The sequence below is a fragment of the Nerophis ophidion genome, linkage group LG10 (assembly GCF_033978795.1).
Source record: "Nerophis ophidion isolate RoL-2023_Sa linkage group LG10, RoL_Noph_v1.0, whole genome shotgun sequence".
Classification (NCBI taxonomy): domain Eukaryota; kingdom Metazoa; phylum Chordata; class Actinopteri; order Syngnathiformes; family Syngnathidae; genus Nerophis; species Nerophis ophidion.
The window spans coordinates 3,194,970-3,221,201 of record NC_084620.1 but is presented as its reverse complement, the minus strand read 5'-3'; the positions used below and the strand labels follow the sequence as shown (position 1 = coordinate 3,221,201).

The 26,232-nt window shown below is 42.0% G+C and overlaps 1 protein-coding gene and 1 long non-coding RNA gene across 5 annotated transcripts in view; one reads left to right on the top strand and one right to left on the bottom strand.

Annotated features, from left to right (window-relative positions):
- Window positions 1–2,626, top strand: part of LOC133560005 (uncharacterized) — a 57,363-nt gene extending 54,737 nt beyond the window's left edge. The window contains exon 3 of the long non-coding RNA XR_009808368.1: window positions 1,710–2,626. This is a non-coding gene — a long non-coding RNA (uncharacterized LOC133560005). The remainder of the gene's footprint in view (window positions 1–1,709) is intronic.
- Window positions 1–26,232, bottom strand: part of syt1a (synaptotagmin Ia) — a 298,889-nt gene that overhangs the window by 225,993 nt on the left and 46,664 nt on the right. The gene's annotated exons all lie outside the window — the stretch shown is intronic.

Below are 26,232 nucleotides of genomic sequence, written 5' to 3'. Positions count from 1 at the left end.
CTAATTTATAATCTCAAATTTCATCCTGTCTTTTAATCTAGCCTCACATTCAACACAGTCCTGGCCTTGCCACTAATATGCAGCGCAAATAATCATCCTGCTGGTGTGAGTTTACACTTTCTTATCACGGAGGTTTCATCTCGCCATCAGTCTGCCACTGCTGTGTCCGAGCCAGGTGTGTGGCGTTTTTTTCAACTTTTCCCAAAAACTTGGAAGTGTACTATTAATATTGTCCTGCTAAGATGATGGAGGACAACTACAGTATGTACAACACTTGGGTCTCACCACACTCGGAGACAAGAGCAAGAGGACTCTAGAGTCACAATATTAAAGTCCTACTGAAAGCCACGACTACCGACCACGCAGTCTGATAGTTTATATATCAATGATGAAATATTAACATTGCAACACATGACAATACGGCCACTTTAGTTTACTAAATTGCAATTTTAAATTTCGCGCGAAGTATCCTGTTGAAAACGTGCGCGTGACGTCTCGAGTGTAGCAGACATTTTGATCCAGCACCGATCCCAGCTAAAAGTAGTCTGCTTTAATCGCATAATTACACAGTATTCTGGACATCTGTGTTGCTGAATCTTTTGCAATTTGTTCAATTAATAATGGAGACGTCAAAGAAGAAAGATGTAGGTGGGAAGCGGTGTATTGCAGCCGCCTTTAGCCACACAAACACAGCCGGTGTTTCCTTGTTTACATTCCCGAAAGCTGATGATGAAGCTTTACTATGGAACACAGCGGTCAAGCGAACATGGTTCCCTACCTCATGTCAACCGACAGGTTTCGGTGACAAAATGGTGGTATTACCGTAGTTATGAGCGGAGAGCTAGCGTCGTGCCTTGTCTCCTGCAGCTGCGGACTCTCTTGCCTCCTCCCAACGGCCGCCCCCGACCGTCGGATGCCTACACCGTGGAGGAGGGGGGGAAAATAATCTCAGCCCGGCTGCCTTGCCTCGTCGGGAAACGTGGCTTCCATCGAAGACACTGGCGGTCACCACACCCCACCGACTTTCAGGTACGACCATATAATCTCACTAAAACACTAATAATACAAGAAACAGATAAGGGATTTTTCAGAATTATCCTACCAAATGTGTCTAATAACATCTGAATCGCTCCCACTGCCCTCGTCTTTTTTTTTTCTTTCTACTCCTTCACTCTCACTTTTGTCATCCACAAATCTTTCATCCTCGCTCAAATTAATGGGGAAATCGTCGTTTTCTCGGTCCGAATCGCTCTCGCTGCTGGTGGCCATGATTGTAAACAATGTGAGGAGCTCCACAACCCGTGACGTCACGCGCACATCGTCTGCTACTTCCGGTAAAGGCAAGGCTTTTTTATTAGCGACCAAAAGTTGCGAACTTCATCGTCGATGTTCTCTACCTTTTGGCAAAAATATGGCAATATCGCGTAATGATGAAGTATGACACATAGAATGGAGCTGCTATCCCCGTTTAAATAAGAAAACCTAATTTCAGTAGGCCTTCAAGCTTTGATAAAAGAGCATCTGTTGATCAGGAGCAGTGCTAAAGGAACAATGGCAGCACACGTTTAACAACAGGGACAATATCCGCCATGGAGATATTACACGAGGGAGGGAGGAGCTTTCACCATCCAGCACATTACATCCTGCAATACGTCTGCAAGCTAGATCGAGTTTTTGTTGTCTATTGTGTTTTTTGTTTTGTTTTTTAGATTCCTTGCTGGCTTCCGAGCAGACTGGCAGCCTCCACAAAAGTCGAAACCAACGCCCACTTGAATGCAGCTCAAAGAGTTTGCCAGGAGGTTTGCCAGCAAGGACGGGGGAAGGCCAAAAACCTTTGCACAAAGGGACTAGCATTGTAAGCAGGATGTAATGAAGCAGACATATCATGCTAAGCAACCCACTTACTCCTCCACTGTTTACTGTTCACACAGCAAACATTACACACGCCTTGTTGTGACATCTGGATTTGGCGTGATCACACATGCCGGAACGCCATGTTGACGCCTAATCTTTAAACATGACCTTTAAAAGCCTACTGAAATGAGATGTTCTTATTCAAACGGGGATAGCAGGTCCATTCTATGTGTCATACTTCATCATTTCGTGATATTGCCATATTTTTGCTAAAAGGATTTAGTAGAGAACATCAACGATAAAGTTCGCAACTTTTGGTCGCTAATAAAAAAGCCTTGCCTTTACCGGAAGTAGCAGACGATGACGTCACAAGGGTGAGGGCTCCTCACATCCTCACATTGTTTATAATGGGAGCCTCCAACAAAAAGAGCTGTTCGGACCGAGAAAACGACAATTTCCCCACTAATTTGAGCGAGGATGAAGGACTAGCGAAGGACTAGGAACATTTAAATAAGAAAAAAAAAGGCGATTGGATTGGGACGGATTCAGATGTTTTTAGACACATTTACTAGGATAATTCTGGAAAATCCCTTATCTTTCTATTGTGTTGCTAGTGTTTTAGTAAGTTAAATAGTACCTGATAGTCGAAGGGGCGTGGCCACGAGTGTGTTGACGCCAGTCTCTGAGGGAAGTCACAAAGCTGCATGGACGGCGCAAGCTCCGCTGATCTCCGGTAAGAGTCGACTTTTTACCACAATTTCTCACTGAAACCTGCCGGTTGACAAGTGGTCGGGATCCATGTTCGCTTGACCGCTCTGATCCATAGTAAAGCTTCACCTCCGGGAATTTTAAAGGGGAACATTATCAGAATTTCAAAAGGGTTAAAAACAATAAAAATCAGTTCCCAGTGGCTTGTTGTATTTTTTGAAGTTTTTTTCAAAATTTTACCGGTCTCGGAATATCCCTAAATACATCTTTAAAGTGCCTTATTTTCGGCTCTCTGCGAAGACACTGGCCATTTCCCTGTGACGTCACACAGTGCTGCCAATGTAAACAAACAATGGGAATACCACAGCAAGATATAGTGACATTAGCTCGGATTCAAACTCGGATTTCAGCGGCTCAAGCGATTCAACAGATTACGCATGTATTGAAACAGATGGTTGGAGTATGAAAATATTGAAGAAGAAACTGAAGCTATTGAGCGAATAGCTATTGAGCGAATAGCTATTGACGCTATTCATAGCCCTAGCATGGCCGAATAGCTGCGTTAGCATCGCCGGTAAAATGTGCGGACCAAACGATCAGGACTTTCGCATCTTTTGACACTGGAGCAACTTAAATCCGTCGATTGGTAAGTGTTTGTTTCGCATTAAAAGTGGGTGGAAGGAAATGTAATATAGTTGCAAATGCGTCTACAGGTTATCATTACATCTCTGTTCCATGTTTGCTTTAGCACCGCCGGTAAATAGCATGTTAGCATCGATTAGCATAGCATGTTAGCATCGATTAGCTGGCAGTCAACATCAACAAAACTCACATTTGTGATTTCGTTGACTATCGTTGCAAATGAATCTGCAGGTTATCCATACATCTCTGTGCCATGTCTGCTTTAGCACCGCCGGTCAAATGTGGAGACACTTTGGCACATTCAATGGGGGTCTGGCGGCAGACACTTTGGCATCTTGGGGCCAGTGGTGCAACTTGAATCCCTCCCTGTTAGTTTTGTTACACCCTCCGACAACACACCGACGAGGCATGATGTCTCCAAGGTTCCAAAAAATAGTCAAAAAAACAGAAAATAACAGAGCTGAGACCCGGTGTTTGTAATGTGTTGAAAATGAAAATGGTGGGTGTGTTACCTCGGCGACGTCACATTCTGACGTCCTCGCATCCAGCGCCATAAACAGAAAGGCCTTTAATTCGTTAAAAATTCACCCATTTAGAGTTCGGAAATCGGTTAAAAAAACAGATGGTCTTTTTTCTGCACCATCAAGGTATATATTGATGCTTACATAGGTCTGCTGATAATGTTCCCCTTTAAATAAGGAATCACCGTGTGTTTGTGTGGCTAAAGGCTAAAAGCTTCCCACCTCCATCTTTCTACTTTGACTTCTCCATTATTAATTGAACAAATTGCAAAAGATTCAGCAACACAGATGTCCAGAATACTGTGTAATTATGCGATGAAAAGAGACGACTTTTAACCGCTAGTGGTGCTGCGCTAATATGTGCCCTCCGACTCGAGAAGTCATCATACAGGTCTTTTTTAACAAGAAACTCCGCGGGAAATTAAAAATTGCAATTTAGTAAACTAAAGCGGCCGTATTGGCATGTGTTGCAATGTTAATATTTCATTATTGATATATAAACTATCAGACTGCGTGGTTGCTAGTAGTGGGTTTCTGTAGGCCTTTAACTATATTTTCAGAATTCCTGCTATATGAAATGGAGGTGCGTTTTGAAACCGCTTTAAAGTAAACATTTTCAACAGCTGTTATTAGATGCGTGCCAATACGATATTGATATCGGTCCGATAGGAACAAAGAAAACTACGATTATGTTGACTTGCATTTAAAAGCTCTGATTAAAGCTTTACTTTACTTATGTAAAGCTGGACAGTCCGTGATGATCTAAATGTCCTCCAATAAGCACACAAGGTTGGTCTTTTCCTGTGTTCAGAAAATAATTTACAAAAAGTAAACATGACAGATGGCATCCACTGTATCCAGCAGCTAAGCACACAAAAGCACAAACATATTCAAGTGGGTTTCTTTTATGATTTAGACCAGTGGTTCTTAACCTTGTTGGAGGTACCGAACAGCACCAGTTTCATAAGCACATTCAGTGAACCCTTCTTTAGAGAAAAAAAAAGTTTTTTTCAAATTCAAAACAAAGTTATGTTTTTCATAACAAAGACTTATTTTAGCGTTATTTGGACACTAGGGGAACATATTCTAAGTAATAATGACTTAATTCAGAGTTATTTGGTTAGGGTCAAGGTTAAAGGGTTAGGGTTATAATAAGGCCGTTATATTAAGGCATTAATAAGAACTTAATGACTAGTTAAGAGCCAATATGTTTCTAATTTGCATGTTAATAAGCAACTAATTAATGGTGAATATGATGCCCATACTAAAGTGTTACCATCCATTTTCCATCCATTTTCTACCGCTTATTCCCTTTTGGGGTCGCGGTGGGCGCTGGCGCCTATCTCAGCTACAATCGGGCGGAAGGCTGGGTACACCCTGGACAAGTCGCCACCTCATCGCAGGGCCAACACATTCAAACACTAGGGCCAATTTAGTGTTGCCAATCAACCTATCCCCAGGTGCATGTATTTGGAAGTGGGAGGAAGCCGGAGTACCCGGAGGGAACCCACGCATTCACGGGGAGAACATGCAAACTCCACACAGAAAGATCCCGAGCCTGGATTTGAACCCAGGACTGCAGGACCTTCGTATTGTGAGGCAGACGCACTAACCCCTCTACCACCGTGAAGCCCCTAAAGTGTTACCATGTTTTTTTTTGTTTTTTTTACAGGTGCACAAAATGAAGCGTGCATGAACATCACCTTGTTCAAACAATAAAACCAACACAGAGAATAACCTCACAAATTACAAAATCAGTCTGACTTCTGCTGTTGCAATATCCGTAATACGCCGATAGGGAGAATCAATCAATCAATCAATGTTTACTTATATAGCCCTAAATCACTAGTGTCTCAAAGGGCTGCACAAACCACTACGACATCCTCGGGCAAGGAAAACTCACACCCAGTGGGACATCGGTGACAATGATGACTATGAGAACGTGATACTGTGATACTGATAATACTGATGACTATGAGAACATATGAGAACATGATACTGTGAAAGATCAATCCATAATGAGAAGTTTGTATTTACACGATGATTCGGGTGTGTTTTGACCTCTGCCAAACCCCTCGGGTTCGATCGAACCCAGGTTAAGAACCACTGATTTAGACTGACCTTTCCATCTCCAATCATGACAAAGTGCCCCTGCTGGCCCCACTATGGACTGGACTCTTACATCATCAACTGTATCCACCCGGCATCTATTGCACCGGTCACCCGGGGGGTGGGGAGTGTCCCTTCCAAAGTTTCTCATTGCACCCAATGAGTTGAATTTTTTCTTGCCTTGATGTGGGATCTGAGCCGAGGATGTGGTTGTGACTTGTGCAGCCCTTTGAGACACTTGTGATTAAGGGCTACATAAATAAAAACACAAACATTCCTGGTTTTGCTAATATCCCAATCAGATAGAATCTGTTCATTCTTCCTCTCTGCCCTCTCAGGATGGAACACTTAGCCCAACCTTTCCTCTTTCTCACATTTCCCAAAGCAGATACAAAAATCTTGAAAATTTCTTTGTCTCTCTCTCTTGCTCTTTCTCTGTTCTGTAGCAGCGTAAAACTTTCTCCTCTGTATTCATGGTGTTATTTGGGATCTCAAATAAATACTTAAAATACTTTAGATTTCTGTAAACATTTCAATCAATCAATCAATGTTTATTTATATAGCCCCAAATCACAAATGTCTCAAAGGACTGCACAAATCATTACGACTACAACATCCTCGGAAGAACCCACAAAAGGGCAAGGAAAACTCACACCCAGTGGGCAGGGAGAATTCACATCCAGTGGGACGCCAGTGACAATGCTGACTATGAGAAACCTTGGAGAGGACCTCAGATGTGGGCAACCCCCCCCTCCCCTCTAGGGGACCGAAAGGAATGGATGTCGAGCGGGTCTAACATGATGCTGTGAAAGTTCAATCCATAGTGGCTCCAACACAGCAGCGAGAGTCCCGTCCACAGGAAACCATCTCAAGTGGATCAGCAGCGTAGAGATGTCCCCGACCGATACAGGCGAGCGGTCCATCCTGGGTCCCGACGAGCGGTCCATCCTGGGTCTCGACTCTTACAATAGTGGAATAGTGAAAATTCCATAACATTAAAAATAACAGTGTAACGCTCCAACTATTTCACCAAGTTACTGTAGTTAGCTACAAGCAGTGTCATGTTATTGAAGATTTCTTACTTTAATTAAATAAACGTACCCCACATTTCTTCTCAGCCCTGTCCTTCACATTCACTTTCATCGTTCCCATGCTAAGAAAAACAAAGTGTTTAACTATCAGCTAATGCTAGCTAGTGTTTTGGTCAGCTCTTACGGGGTTCACTATGACATTCCAGGGGCCGGCAACCTTTACCTCTCAAAGAGCCATTTTGACCCGTTTCATAAAATAAAAAAACAATGGGAGCCACAAAACTCTTTTGAAATTTAAAATAAAATAACACTGCATACAGAGTTTAGTTTACTTTGTGCTATGTATAAACTAGGGGTCTCAGACACGCGGCCCGCACCTTAATATGAAAAATTAGTGGGGCCCGCAAGTTTTTTATGAATGCCGCTTGACAGCATCACACTTGCCAACCATCCCGAAAATTCCGAGAGACTACCGAATGTCCGATCAACAATTCTCGCAAATGTTTGCAGAATTTACCTCGATTAACAATAATAAGGGCAACCTATGAAGGTGCTGCCTCTGACGCCCTCTGCAACACGTCCAAACAGCTTGCCATCCCAGTCACATGTCGTACGAGGCTTCTGCTGACTCACGCAGAAGATTGCAAGGCATACTTGTTCAACAGCCATACACGTTGCATTGAGGGTTGTGATATAAACAACTTTAACACTCTTACTAATATGCGCCGCACTGTGAACCCACACCAAACAACAATGACAAACACATTTTGGGAGAACATCGCCACTGTAACACAACATAAACACAAAAGAACAAATACCCAGAATCCCATGAATCCCACTCTTTCAGGCTACATTATACTCCCCGCTAGCACCAAATCCCCCCACCGCCCCCGTGCGTCGGTTGAGGTGGGCGGGGTTTGGTGCTAATGTAACCCGGAAGAGTAGGGATGCATGGAATTCTGGGTATTTTTTCTTTTGTGTTTATGTAGTGTTACAGTGCCGATGTTCTCCCGAAATGTGTTTGTCATTCTTGTTTGGTGTGGGTTCACAGTGTGGCGCATATTAGTAAGGAGTGTTAAAGTTGTTTATATTACAACCCTCAGTGTAACCTGTATGGCTGTTGACTGAGTATGAGTTGCAGTCGCTTTCGTATGTTAACAGAGGCTGAACATGAAATGACCAGTCGACACGCAGATCGCGTGATGTAAAAGCGGGCGCGACGACATGTTCTAGAGGAGGTTAAAAACATTTCCATCACTGAACACCCTCAGTATTGAAGTCCAGGTGAAAATTGGTGAATGTTATCCCGGGGTGATTTCTGAGAGAGGCACTAAAATCGGGAAACCTCACGGAATAGTCGTTGGGGTCGGCAATTTAGCAGCTGAGCCACATCAGAGAGATCAAAGAGTATATATATATATATATATATATATATATATATATATATATATATATATATATATATATATATATATATATATATATATATATGTCTTGATTGGATTATCCAGAGAAGTGCTTGGTAGAGCGCAATATGTAGGTGTGGGAAAAATCACAAGACTACTTCGTCTCTACAGAAGTGTTTCATGAGGGGTTCCCTCAATCATCAGGAGATTTTAATGGAAGCATTCACATACAATGGTTTATATAGAGCACAGAGTGGGTGGGTACAGGCAGGCGTAGGGTGTGGTGATTGGCTCATGTGTTACCTAGGAGGTGTTTCCGTCCGTGGCGGCATGTTGAAATGATTTCACTGCGCTTGTTAAAGGATGATAGATCTGGATGATATATAATAAACAGTTTCTCTTTTAAGCATAGGTTGCATCTTTTATTACCACTGTTGTAAGGTGTGCTGGATGCAAGAATTTGCCATGTTATTGAATATTCAACATTATTGTCTTTGAGGTTCCAAATGTGTTTGCTGAGTTCTGTAGAATTCCGCAAAGTCTGGTTTCTAAAGGAGGCGTTGTGATTATTCCATCTTGTTTTGAACGCTCCTTCGGTTAATCCTACGTACGTGTTCATGAAACAGTTCTGTAGAGACGAAGTAGTTTTGTGATTTTTCCCACACCTATATATATATATATATATATATATATTGCCGACCCCTGCTCTACACCAACCACCGGTTTGCAGTATCGTAACCTGAATTTTTTGCTTGCAACCTTAAGCATAACATCTTGCCAAAAGACGTCTCTCATCCAGAAAAAATTGTAAGCTGCGGCACTCTTATCTTGAGATATAGAACACATTTTAATAGTTGAATGAAATTGCACGGGGGATGTTTTGATCAATTTCCTTCATTGAAAGATGCTAAAATCAATCTAATGTGGTTCAGGTGACAAATCAAATTACTGCAATATTCAACAATATACCTCAAATTCATTTTATTTTTGACAATATGCAATAAAAAACATGCTGCGAGCAGAAAAAGGTCCCACTTGAAAGTCTTGTAAGCAAAGCAGATGTTAAATGAACACAAAGACAAGAAGACACATTGCAACGTAAGTGATTGTGTTGGCAGGCTCACAACACCAGTGAAACATGTCCTTCATGAACATCGTCTTCACCACCAATTCAACACTAAGCCAACACAATTGCCTCCTTAGTATTCCTCTGCCCTCAGCAGCTCGACGGCATGCATAATTCTGCCTGCAAGAGTAATTTAATATTTTGTTGGCATTGTTTTACTTGTTGGTTGTGTTGAGGGGAGGCTGCCACTCAACGCTCGTCTCGCTTGACATGAAAACATCCCCGATTGTTCGGTTACGGACGCTTGCAAACGAGAGGAAAAAGGGAGAGACAAACATGCTCCGGCATCTAATTATACCGCCGTTGTCATCACACTAAATTGTGTGACATTAAACACAAAAAAGCACTTTAGGCTATTTCGTGCACCAAATGTCACCACGAACGCACAATGCGTGCAAATTAAAAGTCAAATTGTTCCAAGAATACAAGACACAGGCGTCCACACAGTTTATGTTTACCTTGTTGGCTTATCAAATCAAATATTATTTTTGTGTGAAATGTTTGATGATGTCAGGTTTTGCTGGGGCTTTTATTTGTGTGTTGGCTCAAAAAGTCAGGAACAGTTTTGCATCAAATTCAGTGACGAAAGAAAGAGCCGTTTTATATTTGATCAGGCGAGAAGTATTTTACATCAGTGCCTCGGTTTTCGCCAATAACTGGCTTTTTATCTTACAGTCCAACATTGCACATAACGACTTGTCCGGGATGTACTCCGCCTTCCGCCCGAATGCAGCTGAGATAGGCTCCAGCACTCCCCACGACCTCGAAAGGGACAAGCAGTAGAAAATGGATGGATGGAACTACAAGGGTGACCAAAAAAACAGAACCCACAAATTGTTGAGTAAATCATGAACGTTTATTTTGTTTCTTTTCTTTTTTTAGGTTAGACTTAGACTTAGACAAACTTTAATGATCCACAAGGGAAATTGTTAAACACAGTAGCTCAGTTACAATGATGGAAAGTGTAAGGATGGAAAGGACAATGCAGGTATAAATAGACTAGATATAGCAATGTAAAATATAACATCAGCGAATATGTACAATGTATACTAATATGTGTACATCCATCCATCCATCCATTTTCTACCGCTTAGTCCCTTTCGGGGTCGCGGGAGGCGCTGGCGCCTATCTCAGCTACAATCGGGCGGAAGGCGGGGTACACCCTGGACAAGTCGCCACCTCATCGCAGAATATGTGTACAGTATATTATGTGTACAGTATATTATAATTATATTATAATATATTGTACTATAATAGGTTATACAAGTCGACTATTTGCATGAAATATCCAAAATATAGGCTTCCTTAAAATGTCCGAGGTTTATTTCTACAACAAATCATAAACCAGGGCAGGGCTATTCAAGTGTTAATCCGAGAATGACACTGTGGAGAGAGGGAGCCGACAGCAGGCTCGAACAAACGGTGGTCCTGCCAAAGATGGCGGCCAGGAGGCGGAGCATGCAGCGGAGCAGAGAGGCGGGGCATGCCTGGAGCGACACTGCAGCCATCAAAGTCAGGTGCGTAGTTCACACACCTGCTCTCAATCCCTACATCTTCTTCTGCAGCATAAAAGGGGAGAAGGAGGAACAATCGGGGCAGAAGTAGGAGAGGAACCACCCGAGAAGGAAGACCACGAATGCGACGAGAGAGACACAGAGCGAAATGAGCCCCCACGGACCCAGCCACCGGCCACCGAAAAGTGCGCCGCAACGAGCAGGAAGGAACGGCGCGCTAGAAATTGGCGCGACCGACCGGCAAGAAACTATGTTTATTGAAACAAACCAGAGTCAAACCTGCTACGATGCATCCTGTATCGATTGTCAGTGTAACCCACACGATGACGGCTGGAGACCTGTCACAGACACCTTTCTGGAATTTAGCACAAAACTTGGAAGACAAACATTTTTGCAGCAAATTCCTAAAACCAGTAAACTGCTCTTAGCATTGACACTTTAACCTCCTAAAGACCAGCATCCATGACACTTCTATTTAGCATAACAGCGCAAGAAATGTAGAACTTTGTATTAATCAAATAAATAGAATGGAAACAACTATCCACTGCAAAGGATGCTGGTCCTACATATAAGAATAATAGTGTTGTGAGAAGTTCGGCACCATGGAGAGACCTTTGGTTTCTGTCAAAATAGCCCTGCTGTAGTTCAAGCTAATTTTCCGACAATGTTTTGATGTCATCATGTTTTGGGTTTTTAAGTTCAGAAATTGAACTTTGCAAAATATTAATTCTTAAGTATGAGTAATAGACAATGTTGTGGCAATTCGGGTTGTATGGTATACTTATATTGATGAAGTACGGCGCTACCAATTAAATTAAAAAAGGTACTACACTGCCTTTAGAAAATACTGGTACTTTTTTTTCTCCCCACTAACATGACGACTTGTTGTAGTGACATTGCTGCCAATACGAGTCGAGGCGCATCTCGCCAGTCAACACACGCACAATTATGTTTAGACAATAGAGGGAGAATGGATGCATTTTGGCTGAAAAATTAACGATAAACGTGGAGCTGCTAAGGTAGCTTGCGGCTAACATGTGTCCACAGTGTTTTAACTACTTCTAAATCACTCATCCTCGCCTCCTTGGTAACAAATACACTACGGTTCTAACAATTATCATTCCTGCAGTACAAGGAATAGATAATACATGTTTCACTACACGTCGTAGGATATAATAGCTAAGCACTAATAAGTTGGCGCTCCTGAATGTAAACAAATGGGTTGATCAATACACAGACTGTAACGATACAAAGTACAAGAGTCGTATATATTCGATACAACAGTGATTGCATCAATATATTTGATTATCACAAAATCTGTTATAATTTCTTTATTGTTTATAAACTGGTGAAATATGCCCCTGGACACATGAGAACTTTACAAATAACCAATGTATGACTCTGTAATTACTTGGTATTGGATCGATACCCAAATCTGTAGTATAACCCAAAACTTATGTTAAGTATCGAAACAACAGAAAAATAAATGCTTGCTACATTTTGAAATAAATGTAAATCGAATATGTTAAACAATAAGTAACCACATATTAACAGTAAATGATCATATCGATCAATAATCCATCCATTTTCCACTGCGTGTCATCATAATATGTGACTGTATACATCAGCAGCCTGCATACATTAGGAGCCTTTTAACCCATTTGGTTTCTTACTAAGATAGAAGTTGTCTGGTATGTTCACTATGTTATTTAATGCCAAAATTGTTCTTTAATTGAAATAAGAAATGTATGTTATGCATCATAAGATTTTCTGCTAAATTAGAGCCAATATTGAACATTTTTCTGGTCTCCTTTATTTTGAAAAGTATCGAAAAGTATTAAAATACATTTTGGTACCGCTACCAGCACCAAAATATTGGTACTGAGACAACCGTAGAGCCACATATGCAAGTTTGCCTCCAATGCCGCAGAGCCCGTTTGGAGCATATTTTGGAAAAAACATGACTTTTATGCAAAGAGACCAAGACAACTGAAACTTTGGGGAATAAGCTGGAGTTTAAGGTCAGCAAATTTCTTGAATTTTGCTGGATAAATAAATAAATGATAAATGGGTTGTACTTGTATAGTGCTTTTCTACCTTCAAGGTACTCAAAGCGCTTTGACACTACTTCCACATTCACACACACATTCACACACTGATGGAGGGAGCTGCCATGCAAGGCGCCAACCAGCACCCATCAGGAGCAAGGGTGAAGTGTCTTGCTCAGGACACAACGGACGTGACGAGGTTGGTTCTAGGTGGGATTTGAACCAGGGTCCCTCGGGTTGCGCACGGCCACTCTTCCACTGCGCCACGCCGTCCCTATCTTTGTTGAATTAAAAAAAAGTTTTATGGGTTCTGTTTTTTTTGGGTCATCATGTAAGTAGTCTGCCACAGTACTCCCGTCCAAAGGCAAAACCTAGTAACTCACTTCTAGCTGATTTTGAGAAAACAAAGGAAAACCAATCTATCTTGATGCTGTCTTACAAAGATCTACAAAGTCATCAAATTGTGGGGCGGTATAGCTCGGTTGGTAGAGTGGCCGTGCCAGCAACTTGAGGGTTGCAGGTTCGATTCCCGCTTCCGCCATCCTAGTCACTGCCGTTGTGTCCTTGGGCAAGGCACTTTACCCACCTGCTCCCAGTGCCACCCACACTGCTTTAAATGTAACTTAGATATTGGGTTTCACTATGTAAAGCGCTTTGAGTCACTAGAGAAAAGCGCTATATAAATATAATTCACTTCACTTCACATCAAAGGTAGAGATGTTTTCTTGAGCTTTCATTTTCTTGCCGATTGAGCCATGGATTGAATCTGCTCTCATGAACGTGTGCCCTTCCTCCAGATATTTTATCACAATCTCGGTCGGGTGGGCCCCATTCTGCGTTTGCACATTGGGCAAGAGCCGTGTACAGCGTCCAGTTTTTATTTGGACCTCCACAGTTATCTGCCCAAAAGAGTATGCAAGGTGAAGAATCAAGAACAAAACATTTAATGAAGGTGCTTGCAACGTCCTGGGCCAATCTTCCAAATATCCCCTCGTGCCATAATAGTGAAGTGAATTATATTTATATAGCGCTTTTTCTCAAGTGACTCAAAGCGCTTTACATAGTGAAACCCAATATCTAAGTTACATTTAAACCAGTGTGGGTGGCACTGGAAGCAGGTGGGTAAAGTGTCTCGCCCAAGGACACAACGACAGTGACTAGGTTGGCGGAAGCGGGAATCGAACCTGCAACCCTCAAGTTGCTGGCACGGCCACTCTACCAACCGAGCTAAACCACCCCAATGTCACATAATCAGGTTGACCGTTGGCCCCCATTCGTGCAAATGTCTCATTAAAGACAATAAGGCGACTGACAAAGAAGCTCCGATTGGTCCCTTGAGATACTAGGTTTTGTTGTATCTACGCGGTTATGTGGTAGTTGCTAGGTCCTGCCATGCGCGTAACAGCTTACTTACGGAAAAATTTACAATATCGCATACACTAATGTAAAGCATATCACCTAGGAACTCTAAAATTATTATCAGGTCAGTTTTGACCCAAATTGAGTTACTAGGTTTTGCCTTTGGACGGGAGAGTATTAGACAGGTACCACCTTCTTTTAAGTTAGAGTGAAGCTGAGGTATGCCTTGACAGTAAATTGATGAGAAATGATGATCATGATCCAGGATCCCTCAACAGTCGATTTTTGTTGTTTATCTAATCCAGTGGTTCTCAACCTTTTTTTTTTGTGATGTACCCCCTGTGAACATTTTTTTAATTGAAGTACCGCTTAATCAGAGCAAAGCATTTTTGGTTGAAAAAAAAAAAAAGAGATAAAGAAGTAAAATACAGCACTATGTCATCAGTTTTTTGATTTATTAAATTGTATAACAATGCAAAATATTGCTCATTTGTAGTGGTCTCTCTTGAACTATTTGGAAAAAAAGTTTTGTTCCTGTGTGACTAAGATGTTGATTTGGCCTCGATGGCCATCTGGGCCAAGTGAACCCCCCTTGGATGTGGCCGTCCAGTCGCGGGCCATAACAACATTCAGATGGTCCGGCTGCGAGATGATGATGATGACACATCAGTGGCCAGCCTTTGTCCTTGGATCATCTCGTTTGTTTAAAGCCTCAAAGCGGCAAAAAAGTCTGACCCTACGCAAGTGTCGCAAACACACAGCTGCCTCTTGACGGCGTGTAAAGGTAAGAGCACTTTGCGCCAGTTGAAGCCCCCGGGGGCTTTATTGGAGGAGACAAGCATGACCACGTGTGGCGCACCTGTCACCTCCTCACCCAGGAGGGTGACCCACTTCTGGCTGAACATTCATTACAGACGCTTTTAATTTGAAAGAGAGCATCTTCCTGTGCACTTAAGATGTGACTTTAAGGTTTTACTACTTACGTATAAAATACTACACGGTCTAGCTCCAGCCTATCTTGCCGATTGTATTGTACCATATGTCCCGGCAAGAAATCTGCCTTCAAAAGACTCCGGCTTATTAGTGATTCCTAGAGCCCAAAAAAAGTCTGCGGGCTATAGAGCGTTTTCCGTTCGGGCTCCAGTACTCTGGAATGCCCTCCCGGTAACAGTTCGAGATACCACCTCAGTAGAAGCATTTAAGTCTCACCTTAAAACTCATCTGTATACTCTAGCCTTTAAATAGACTCCCTTTTTAGACCAGTTGATCTGCCGCTTCTTTTCTTTCTCCTATGTCCCCCCCTCCCTTGTGGAGGGGGTCCGGTCCGATGACCATGGATGAAGTACTGACTGTCCAGAGTCGAGACCCAGGATGGACCGCTCGTCGGGACCCAGGATGGACCGCTCGCCTGTATCGGTTGGGGACATCTCTACGCTGCTGATCCGCCTCCGCTTGAGATGGTTTCCTGTGAACAGGACTCTCGCTGCTGTCTTGGATCCGCTTTGAACTGAACTCTCGCGGCTGTGTTGGAGGCCACTATGGATTGAACTTTCACAGTATCATGTTAGACCCGCTCCACATCCATTGCTTTCGGTCCTTTCGGGGGGGGGGGGGGTTGCCCACATCTGAGGTCCTCTCCAAGGTTTCTCATAGTCAGCATTGTCACTGGCGTCCCACTGGATGTGAATTCTCCCTGCCCACTGGGTGTGAGTTTTCCTTGCCCTTTTGTGGGTTCTTCCGAGGATGTTGTAGTCGTAATGATTTGTGCAGTCCTTTGAGACATTTGTGATTTGGGGCTATATAAATAAACATTGATTGATTGATTGATTGGTTTGAGGCTAAAGTGATGCATCTCAAAATAAAATGTGCCAACTACACCTTTAGCACTTTGCAATGACACGGTCAATGTTTTATTTTTAAAATTGCAAGCAACAACGCCTTAACAAACATAGCATTCTCCTGGGAGAGCGCTGCAGATTTTATTCTCCTTTGACTTTTTCACTGCTGCATATGTCAAACTAATTAAGACATATTTCATAAATGGTTGTTTGGAACATGTGTACAAGGTCCCGAGGCAACTCCAAGATAAGCCGCGTTGGAAGACGCATTTAAATGTCAGGTGTAGGTCAGGCTGATTACAGAAATAAATACTAATCAAATATACTTAAAATAAGGGAATCATAAAACAAACAAAACATAATTAAATGGTGCTAAAATAAATTAATTCTAACTAAATGTATGATTATTAATAATGTATGTTTCTTAAAGGCCTACTGAAATGAGATTTTTTTATTTAAACGGGGATAGCAGCTCCATTCTATGTGTCATACTTCATCATTTCCAGATATTGCCATATTTTTGCTGAAAGGAATTAGTAAAGAACATCGACTTCGCAACTTTTGGTCGCTAATAAAAAAGCCTTGCCTGTACCAAAATGGTTGTATGAATTAATTAATGTAAGAATGCATGAATTTAATAATTTGTGGATGGATGCATCACTGAATGAATGGAAGAATGGATGAATGCCATGTAAATTGATGTATAAATTAATTAATGTGTAAATTGTTTTATGAATGGACGGACGAATGAATGCGTAAATGGCTGCATAAATGAGTGAATTTACGTTAAAAATACTAAATGTTAAACATTTATTTATATATAAATGGATCTAAGAATTAATAAATGGATGTATGACTCACTTTTTTTGTATGAAACACTTAATGTAAGAATACATGGATGCATCAATGAATGGATGAAAAGCCCACAACGCAAAATCGATGTATGAATGAATTAAGTAAGAATACATGAAATAAAATGGATGTAAGAATGAATGAATGAACGTATTAATGGATGTATTAATCAAAATAATGTAAAAAACGAATGCATGACTACCAATGAATGAATGAATGAATAAGGAGCACAAAACTTATTATCACGAAAATCAAATGCAGGCTTGCTGTAGTCGGCCCACAGTCAGAGTTGAAATAGAATTGAAAAAAGGTTGACTTGTACATCAGGAGCCCGCTGTTTGGTCATTAGGCTTTTTTAATCCAGTTTGTGTGACGAGCACACGGCCCGACTGTGACACACATTTGGCTGCAAAGTACTAAATTGAATTACAGCAGAAGGGAAACCTTGTTTAGGAGCGCCTGCCTCAGAGACGCCTACAATTCGTGCATAACAAATATCAGACATATGATTAATTTGGGGGCTGATAAAAGGAATTATGACGTCATACGGATAAATCCAACAACATTAGAAAAAAAATAGCTACAATAACCGCAAAAAGACGGGTTTAAACGGGTTAGAGCATACTTGCCAACCTTGAGACCTCCGATTTCAGGAGGTGGGGGTGGGGGCGTGGTCAGGGGTGGGGCGGAGGCGTGGTTTAGAGGGGAGGAGTATAATTCACCAACTTGAGTATTTCATACATATATATATATATACATATATATATATATATGTATGAAATACTTCACTTTCAGTGAATTCCAGCTATATATATTTATTTTATTATATATATAAATAAAAGAAATAGTTGAATTTCCGACAGCACCTATCAAATACACAGTAATAAAAACCCAGTTGTTCTACTAAGTGTACTGTGCTTGCTGGTTACTAAAAAAAAAAAAAACAACCCTTACCTTTCACTATTTGAGTAACCTTTGTTAGTAGCGTATTTCTTCATTTTGCTCGTTGACGGTGTGATACATTGGGTTGGAGTCAATAACCAGGCGACGTGATGAAGTTACGTCTCTTTACTGTGGGCTTCAGAACAGACTCCCTAATGCATGTGTTCCTTGACTGCACTTAAATGTAAAATATATGTCAAATATATTCATATATATATTATATTATTGATTATTATCATTGTTTATTGTGAGCAAACTGTGGTGCTGAATTTCCCCCTGGGATCAATAAAGTACATTCTATTCTATTCTATGTACAGTATATGGCAGTATTGTCCTGTTTAAGAGGGTCACAAAATTGCTGAGTCAGGTCCGGATGGAGCTGGAGGGGGCGTGGCCTCCAGCTCTGCCTGAATTTCAGGAGATTCTCAGGAAAAAATTTGTCCCAGGAGGTTTTCGGGAGAGGCGCTGAATTTCAGGGAGTCTCCCGGAAAATCCGGGAGGGTTGGCAAGTATGGGTTAGGGTGAGTAAATCAAGTGCTTCTCTGAGTCTATCGTAAACTTCTCCGGAGCTCAACGTTAACAAACAAGGCGTCGATCGTGTGGGCTTTCTTCACTATTTTTTAAAGACTTTTCGCCAGAATCGCTACAACGGTAATTTCAAAGCCAAAGAAGACGCCTGCTGCTAAAGAAACTGCACCAAAGCCAGCAGCAAAGAAATGCTGGGGACTTTTTCTTTTGACGTTTGAAAAGTGAAAAACATTTGCCAAGGACAATGAGGGCTAAAGCGATTTCAACATGAAAATGCTGGCAACAGACATCCAGTCCATTATAGTCCAAGATATTGGCTTTGTCAAATCAATCAATCAATCAATGTTTACTTATATAGCCCTAAATCACTAGTGTCTCAAAGGGCTGCACAAACCACTACGACATCCTCGGTAGGCCCACATAAGGGCAAGGAAAACTCACACCCAGTGGGACGTCGGTGACAATGATGACTATGAGAACCTTGGAGAGGAGGAAAGCAATGGATGTCGAGCGGGTCTAACATGATACTGTGAAAGTTCAATCCATAATGGATCCAACACAGTCGCGAGAGTCCAGTCCAAAGCGGATCCAACACAGCAGCGAGAGTCCCGTCCACAGCGGACCCAGCAGGAAACCATCCCAAGCGGAGGCGGATCAGCAGCGCAGGGATGTCCCAAGCCGATACTAAGGCAGGCGGTCCATCCAGGGTCCCGACTCTGGACAGCCAGTACGTCATCCATGGCCATCGGACCGGACCCCCTCCACAAGAGAGAGTGGGACATAGGCGGAAAAGAAAAGAAACGGCAGATCAACTGGTCTAAAAAGGGAGTCTATTTAAAGGCTAGAGTATACAAATGAGTTTTAAGGTGAGACTTAACCTTTGATTAGCCTTTCCTACCCACAGGTGTACAGAAATTACAGTAAAAACTGAATAAAAAAAATATGGATATAAATAAGTTTTCAGTCTTCAATCAATGTTTACTTATATAGCCCTAAATCACTAGTGTCTCGAAGGGCTGCACAAACCACTACGACATCCTCGGTAGGCCCACATAAGGGCAAGGAAAACTCACACCCAGTGGGACGTCGGTGACAATGATGACTATGAGAACCTTGGAGAGGAGGAAAGCAATGGATGTCGAGCGGATCTAACATGATACTGTGAAAGTTCAATCCATAATGGATCCAACACAGTCGCGAGAGTCCAGTCCAAAGCGGATCCAACACAGCAGCGAGAGTCCCGTCCACAGCGGACCCAGCAGGAAACCATCCCAAGCGGAAGCGGATCAGCAGCGCAGAGATGTCCCAAGCCGATACTAAGGCAAGCGGTCCCTCATGGGTCCCGACTCTGGACGAGCGGTCCATCCTGGGTCCCGACTCTGGACAGCCAGTACGTCATCCATGGCCATCGGACCGGACCCCCTCCACAAGAGAGAGTGGGACATAGGAGAAAAAGAAAAGAAACGGCAGATCAACTAGTCTAAAAAGGGAGTCCATTTAAAGGCTAAAGTATACAAATGAGTTTTAAGGTGAGACTTAACCTTTCCTACCTAAAGGTGTACAGAAATTACAGTAAAAACTGAATAAAAAAAATATGGATATAAATAAGTTTTCAGTCTTAAGAAGAAAGGAAGTTTTCAATATCAGCTTGAAAAAAATTATCTTTCCCAAACTAAATCATAATAATGCGCCGAAGAAAAGCTCTAGCTATGGAATTTCAAAGTTGAACAAACTTCAAAAGTTTGGAAAAAAAAGGCAGGTCGAATGTTCTCCCCCCCGTCACGCAGTGTGACACGTTCGTTATTCCAGAGCTCAACGTTGGGATGACCTTTAATGCCTCATTAAAGAGTCGCTGTCTCGTCAAAGCCGACAAAACCGGACCGACGTCGGTGACAGCTCCAGCAGAGATGTCAGACCTCGGATTCTTTTTGAAACTCGCCTTTGATGAGAAAAGCACAGCCGATGAATAAAGCCGTAGACCGCCGGAGTAGGAGGTTAATGGCCGCCAATCAAAGTCGCTGAAGTCTCTGTTATGGCGCAGCGATGCGCGGAAAAGGTCCGTGAGTCCACCCGGGCGTGTCACTTAAGTGATACCTGATCAGTCAAAGTGTAGTATCATCAGTACTGTTTCCTCCTCCTCTGACCTACTTGTTGCTGCTCTAGCCCGCTCCTGGTCATTAGTTGCTAATTAGCCGAGCGAGGGGCTGCGGACGAGGCCGCACTCATCGAGGAGGCAGGCGTGCGCAATAAAGCGGCAGAGCTTGTTTAGGATAACTCCAAAGAGATATGAGATATGAGAAGATTAGGCTTTTCTAAGCATCTTCAGGTACGTTTGTTTTTCATGGTGGTTTTTTTCCCTGTTCATCAAAGTGTCATGAATATGCAAATGAGCACACAGAAGTGCAAGCTCTGTCAAGCTTCCAATCAGTCAACTATTCACTGGTGGAAAGTGGAGCGTGCAATTTACAATTCTTTCAACGGAGTTTGGTGTGTTTTGGGGGGATTTTGTTGTGTGGTAAAGGAAAACTGCACTTTTTTTTATAATGTCTATCATTCACAATCCTTATGTGAGACATATAGGTCTTTTTTTTAATGCATTTTAATTTCTGATACACAGCAAATATGAGGTGGCAAATAAAAGGTAATAGGATTTGCTCTATTCTACCTTTAAAGGCCTACTGAAATTAGATTTTCTTATTTAAACGGGGATAGCAGCTCCATTCTAAGTGTCATACTTCATCATTTCGCGATATTGCCATATTTTTGCTGAAAGGATTTAGTAGAGAACATCCACGATAAAGTTTGCTATTTTTGGTCGCTAACAGAAAAGACCTGCCTCTACCGGAAGTAGCAGACGATGACGTCACAAGTGTGAGGGCTCCTCACGTCCTCACATTGTTTTTAATGGCAGCCTCCAGCAAAAAGAGCTATTCTGACCGAGAAAACGACAATTTCCCCATTAATTTGAGCGAGGATGAAAGATTGTGTTTGAGGATATAGATAACGGACTAGGGGGAAGAAAAAAAAAAAGCGATTGCATTGGGACAGATTCAGATGTTTTTAGACACATTTACTATGATAATTCTGGGAAATCCCTTATCTTTCTATTGTGTTGCTAGTGTTTTTGTGAGATTAAATAGTACCTGATAGTCGGAGGTGTGTGTCCACGGGTGTCTTGACGCCAGTGTCTCAGGGAAGTCGACGGCAGCTTTAAGGACAGCGCAAACTCAGCTGATCTCCGGTAAGAAGCGAATTTTTACCACAATTTTCTCACCGAAACCTGCTGGTTGACATTTGGTCGGGATCCATGTTCGCTTGACCGCTCTGATCCATAGTAAAGTTTCACCTCCGGGAATTTTAAACAAGGAATCACCGTGTGTTTGTGTGGCTAAAGGCTAAAGCTTCCCAACTCCATCTTTCTACTTTGACTTCAATATTAATTGAACAAATTGCAAAAGATTCAGCAACACAGAACTCCAAATTACTGTGTAATTATGCCGTTAAAGCAGACGACTTTTAGCTGTGTGTGTGTGCAGCGCTCATACTTCCTAAAAACCCGTGACGTCTTGCGTACACGTCATCATTACACCACGTTTTCAAGTCGAAATTCCCGGGAAATTTAAAATTGCAATTTAGTAAACTAAAAAGGCCGTATTGTCATGTGTTGCAATGTTAATATTTCATCATTGATATATAAACTATCAGACTGCGTGGTCTGTAGTAGTGGGTGTAAGTAGGCCTTTAAAGTGCTCTAAAAAACATCCAGAACATTTAAAAAAAACATCCATATTTACACGCTGTAAGTATATATGTAATGTAGTAACAGGAACATTCGTAATAACATGTCATGTTCACATATTGTAAAGACTTTTTAGATTCATACATCAGTGTATTAATTTTACGGACGCAACGTATTGATGTTACAGACGCATCGCAATATTGGCGATTTCCTTTAACAACAACACTACTACTACTGATGGCAGACTTCATGACAGACAACAAAAAACTACTTTTGGACAAATGATGATCCAGAAATGTATGTATTTGAGCCTGAATATACAGAGGATGAGTTTATAAGTTTCAGTTTAAGAATCTAAGTGTTTAGCAGAGCCAGCAAGTAGCACGATTGCTAAGTGCTAAACAAGAAATAAAAACTACGAACATAATAAAACAATCACTTACTGTACAATGTCTGCTCTGAGCTGGGATGTTGATTTATGTTAATATCTTCCCAATTAGATGAAGAATCTTAATCCTCATGCAGGTAAAACAGATAAAAATAAAATGGGTGCAAGCGAGTTCTTTCGTGTCTGTCTCACATTTAACAGGTTTAAGTTGAATCTTAAAATTGACCAACTTTTAGCCACATTCTACTATACGAGTGAGACATGAGTTATAATCTCGAATTCACAGAGGCGATGCAGCAGCGCCGTACGTCAATGGCTGCATAAACTAGTTACCTCTCTGATCACGACACAGCTAAAAGTAGTTCCTCTGCATTAGCGCTTACAATAACAATATTGCTAATACTTGGTTAGTATGCAGGTTACGACTTGTAAATGGGGTATCGTTTCTGGTTTTGGATGTTGTTTTAGAGGGCTTTATGGGCGGAATAGATGACTTCCATTAGCTGCATTATTATCCACCTCTTGCTTGCAATTACAAATTAGAAAGCATAAAAAAAAAAATCATGTGTTCTTGTCTTACTTAGGGATTGTGAACGACGTTCTCTCTAAGGTCCGCTCCTGCGTAATTGTGCACTGCCCATGCATCATTTGTGCACAACAAATTGATGTTACGCACAAAATCAAATAAAAAAATAAGCCTATAACAATTATCAATGTAACTTCACAGTGTCTTGGATGAATGATCAGGTATCAGACACCTCAGTCTCTGCGGACGTATCCTCGCTCATCCATGCGGACTGGACACTGGCCGAGAGTTGGTTGGCAGCCGAGAGTGGATTCGGCTCTCTTGGTTGCTTTGTTGGGTCTGCTCCTGTCTATGGCCATGCTCCCTCCACCCCAGCAGACCACGGCGTGGAACACCGCAGTGTATATTTTTATTTTACTTTTTATTCATGGCTGTATGTAGAAGTGGCTTGTTCTATCAGTTCTGCTCTTTAATGTCTTTATTGTTCTTTACGTATCAAAACATGAATTGGTATGTCAGACTTAGCCCTGTCTTGGTTTAACTCTTATCTTACTGATAGGATGCAGTGTGTCTCCCATAACAGTGTGACTTCGGACTACGTTAAGGTAACGTGTGGAGTTCCCCAGGGTTCGGTCCTTGGCCCTGCACTCTTCAGCATCTACATGCTGCCGCTAGGTGACATCATACGCAAATACGGTGTTAGCTTTCACTGTTATGCTGATGACACCCAACTCTACATGCCCCTAAAGCTGACCAACACGCCGGATTGTAGTCAGCTGGAGGCGTGTCTTAATGAAATTAAACAATGGATGTCCGCTAACTTTTTGCAACTCAACGCCAAAAAAACGGAAATGCTGATTATCGGTCCTGCTAGACACCGACCTCTATTTAATAATACAACTCTAATATTTGACAACCAAACAATTAAAATAGGCGACACGGTAAAGAATCTGGGTATTATCTTCCACCCAACTCTCTTCTTTGAGTCACACATTAAAAGCGTTACTAAAACGGCCTTCTTTCATCTCCGTTATATCGCTAAAATTCGCTCCATTCTGTCCACTAAAGACGCTGAGATCATTATCCATGCGTTTGTTACGTCTCGTCTCGACTACTGTAACGTATTATTTTCGGGTCTCCCCATGTCTAGCATTAAAAGATTACAGTTGGTACAAAATGCGGCTGCTAGACTTTTGACAAGAACAAGAAAGTTTGATCGTATTACGCCTGTACTGTATATACTTTTATATACATATATACATACATATATACCTATACTGTATATACCTTTATATACATATATACATACATATATACCTATACTGGCTCACCTGCACTGGCTTCCTGTGCACTTAAGATGTGACTTTAAGGTTTTACTACTTACGTATAAAATACTACACGGTCTAGCTCCATCCTATCTTGCCGATTGTATTGTACCATATGTCCCGGCAAGAAATCTGCCTTCAAAGGACTCCGGCTTATTAGTGATTCCCAAAGCCCAAAAAAAAGTCTGCGGGCTATAGAGCTTTTTGATTTCGGGCTCCAGTACTCTGGAATGCCCTCCCGGTAACAGTTCGAGATGCTACCTCAGTAGAAGCATTTAAGTCTCACCTTAAAACTCATTTGTATACTCTAGCCTTTAAATAGACTCCCTTTTTAGACCAGTTGATCTGCTGTTTCTTTTCTTTTTCTTCTATGTCCCACTCTCCCTTGTGGAGGGGGTCCGGTCCGATCCGGTGGCCATGTACCGCTTGCCTGTGTATCGGCTGGGGACATCTCTGCGCTGCTGATCCGCCTCCGCTTGGGATGGTTTCCTGCTGGCTCCGCTGTGAACGGGACTCTCGCTGCTGTGTTGGATCCGCTTTGAACTGGACTCTCGCGACTGTGTTGGATCCACTATGGATTGAACTTTCACAGTATCATGTTAGACCCGCTCGACATCCATTGCTTTCCTCCTCTCCAAGGTTCTCATAGTCATCATTGTCACCGACGTCCCACTGGGTGTGAGTTTTCCTTGCCCTTATGTGGGCCTACCGAGGATGTCGTAGTGGTTCGTGTTGTGGTTTGTGCAGCCCTTTGAGACACTAGTGATTTAGGGCTATATAAGTAAACATTGATTGATTTGATGTTGTAAGAGGGATGTCTACTATGGCTATAGTTGTTTTTTTTCCACTTGGCCTCAGTCTGGACCCCCTCTCCAGGGGCCCAGGCTTAGAACGATTTTTTTATTTTAATCTTTTATTTTTTCCTCCCATCCCCCCCACTTGTTTACCTGTATCTCACCTTTTTTGTAAGGGGCGCCGGAAGTTGGCAGACCCGTCAGCGATCCTGTTCTGTCTCCCTGTAATGTTTGTCAGATCTTGAATGGGATTGTGCTGAACATTTTTATTTCCCCTCAGGGATTAATAAAGTATGTCTGATTCGGTCTGAAGTGTTTCATGGTGTCTATATGTGCTGTAAGCCGCTGAGCAGCTGTGGAGGAACACCACAGGGGAAGAGCAAGCAGGCATAAACATCCACAGATCCATTTCATGTGATTACTGTGCAACGGTTTGATTGTCACGCTCGGGATGAGTTTGGATTCCAAGAGCGGGACATTGAATCGCCATTTTACATATAATGAGCACCGTGCTATTCTTTCATTTCTGGATGCTCAATTTCCACGTTTAACTTGGACTTAATGTCGATTGGATACTCCAATTCATTACATAACTCCTCTGCTTAGTCTTTCAACATTGCCATTTCAAAACAGGGGACATTTATTAGATAGTCCTTCTGCGTTTATCCAGCTAATTGGTTCCAGGCCTGACCGTAGTAAATACATTTCTACTTAATTATTGAATCAAATATTGGCATTGCTTGTATAAAAAAATGTTTACGACTACTACATATATTTTTATTTAAACATAATTAGAGCCCTCTTAACATGAAATAACAGCCACCCATCTACCTAATATTGAGTCAGCCTTGAGGGTGTTCTACTGTAGATTTCAGCAGTGCTTCTGAGGCACACCACCAGCAGACAACATAAACAAATTAAACTCAGCAGCCGATGTTGACAAAAGTCGTTCTCGCGATTGCTGGATATGAATTCAAACCAT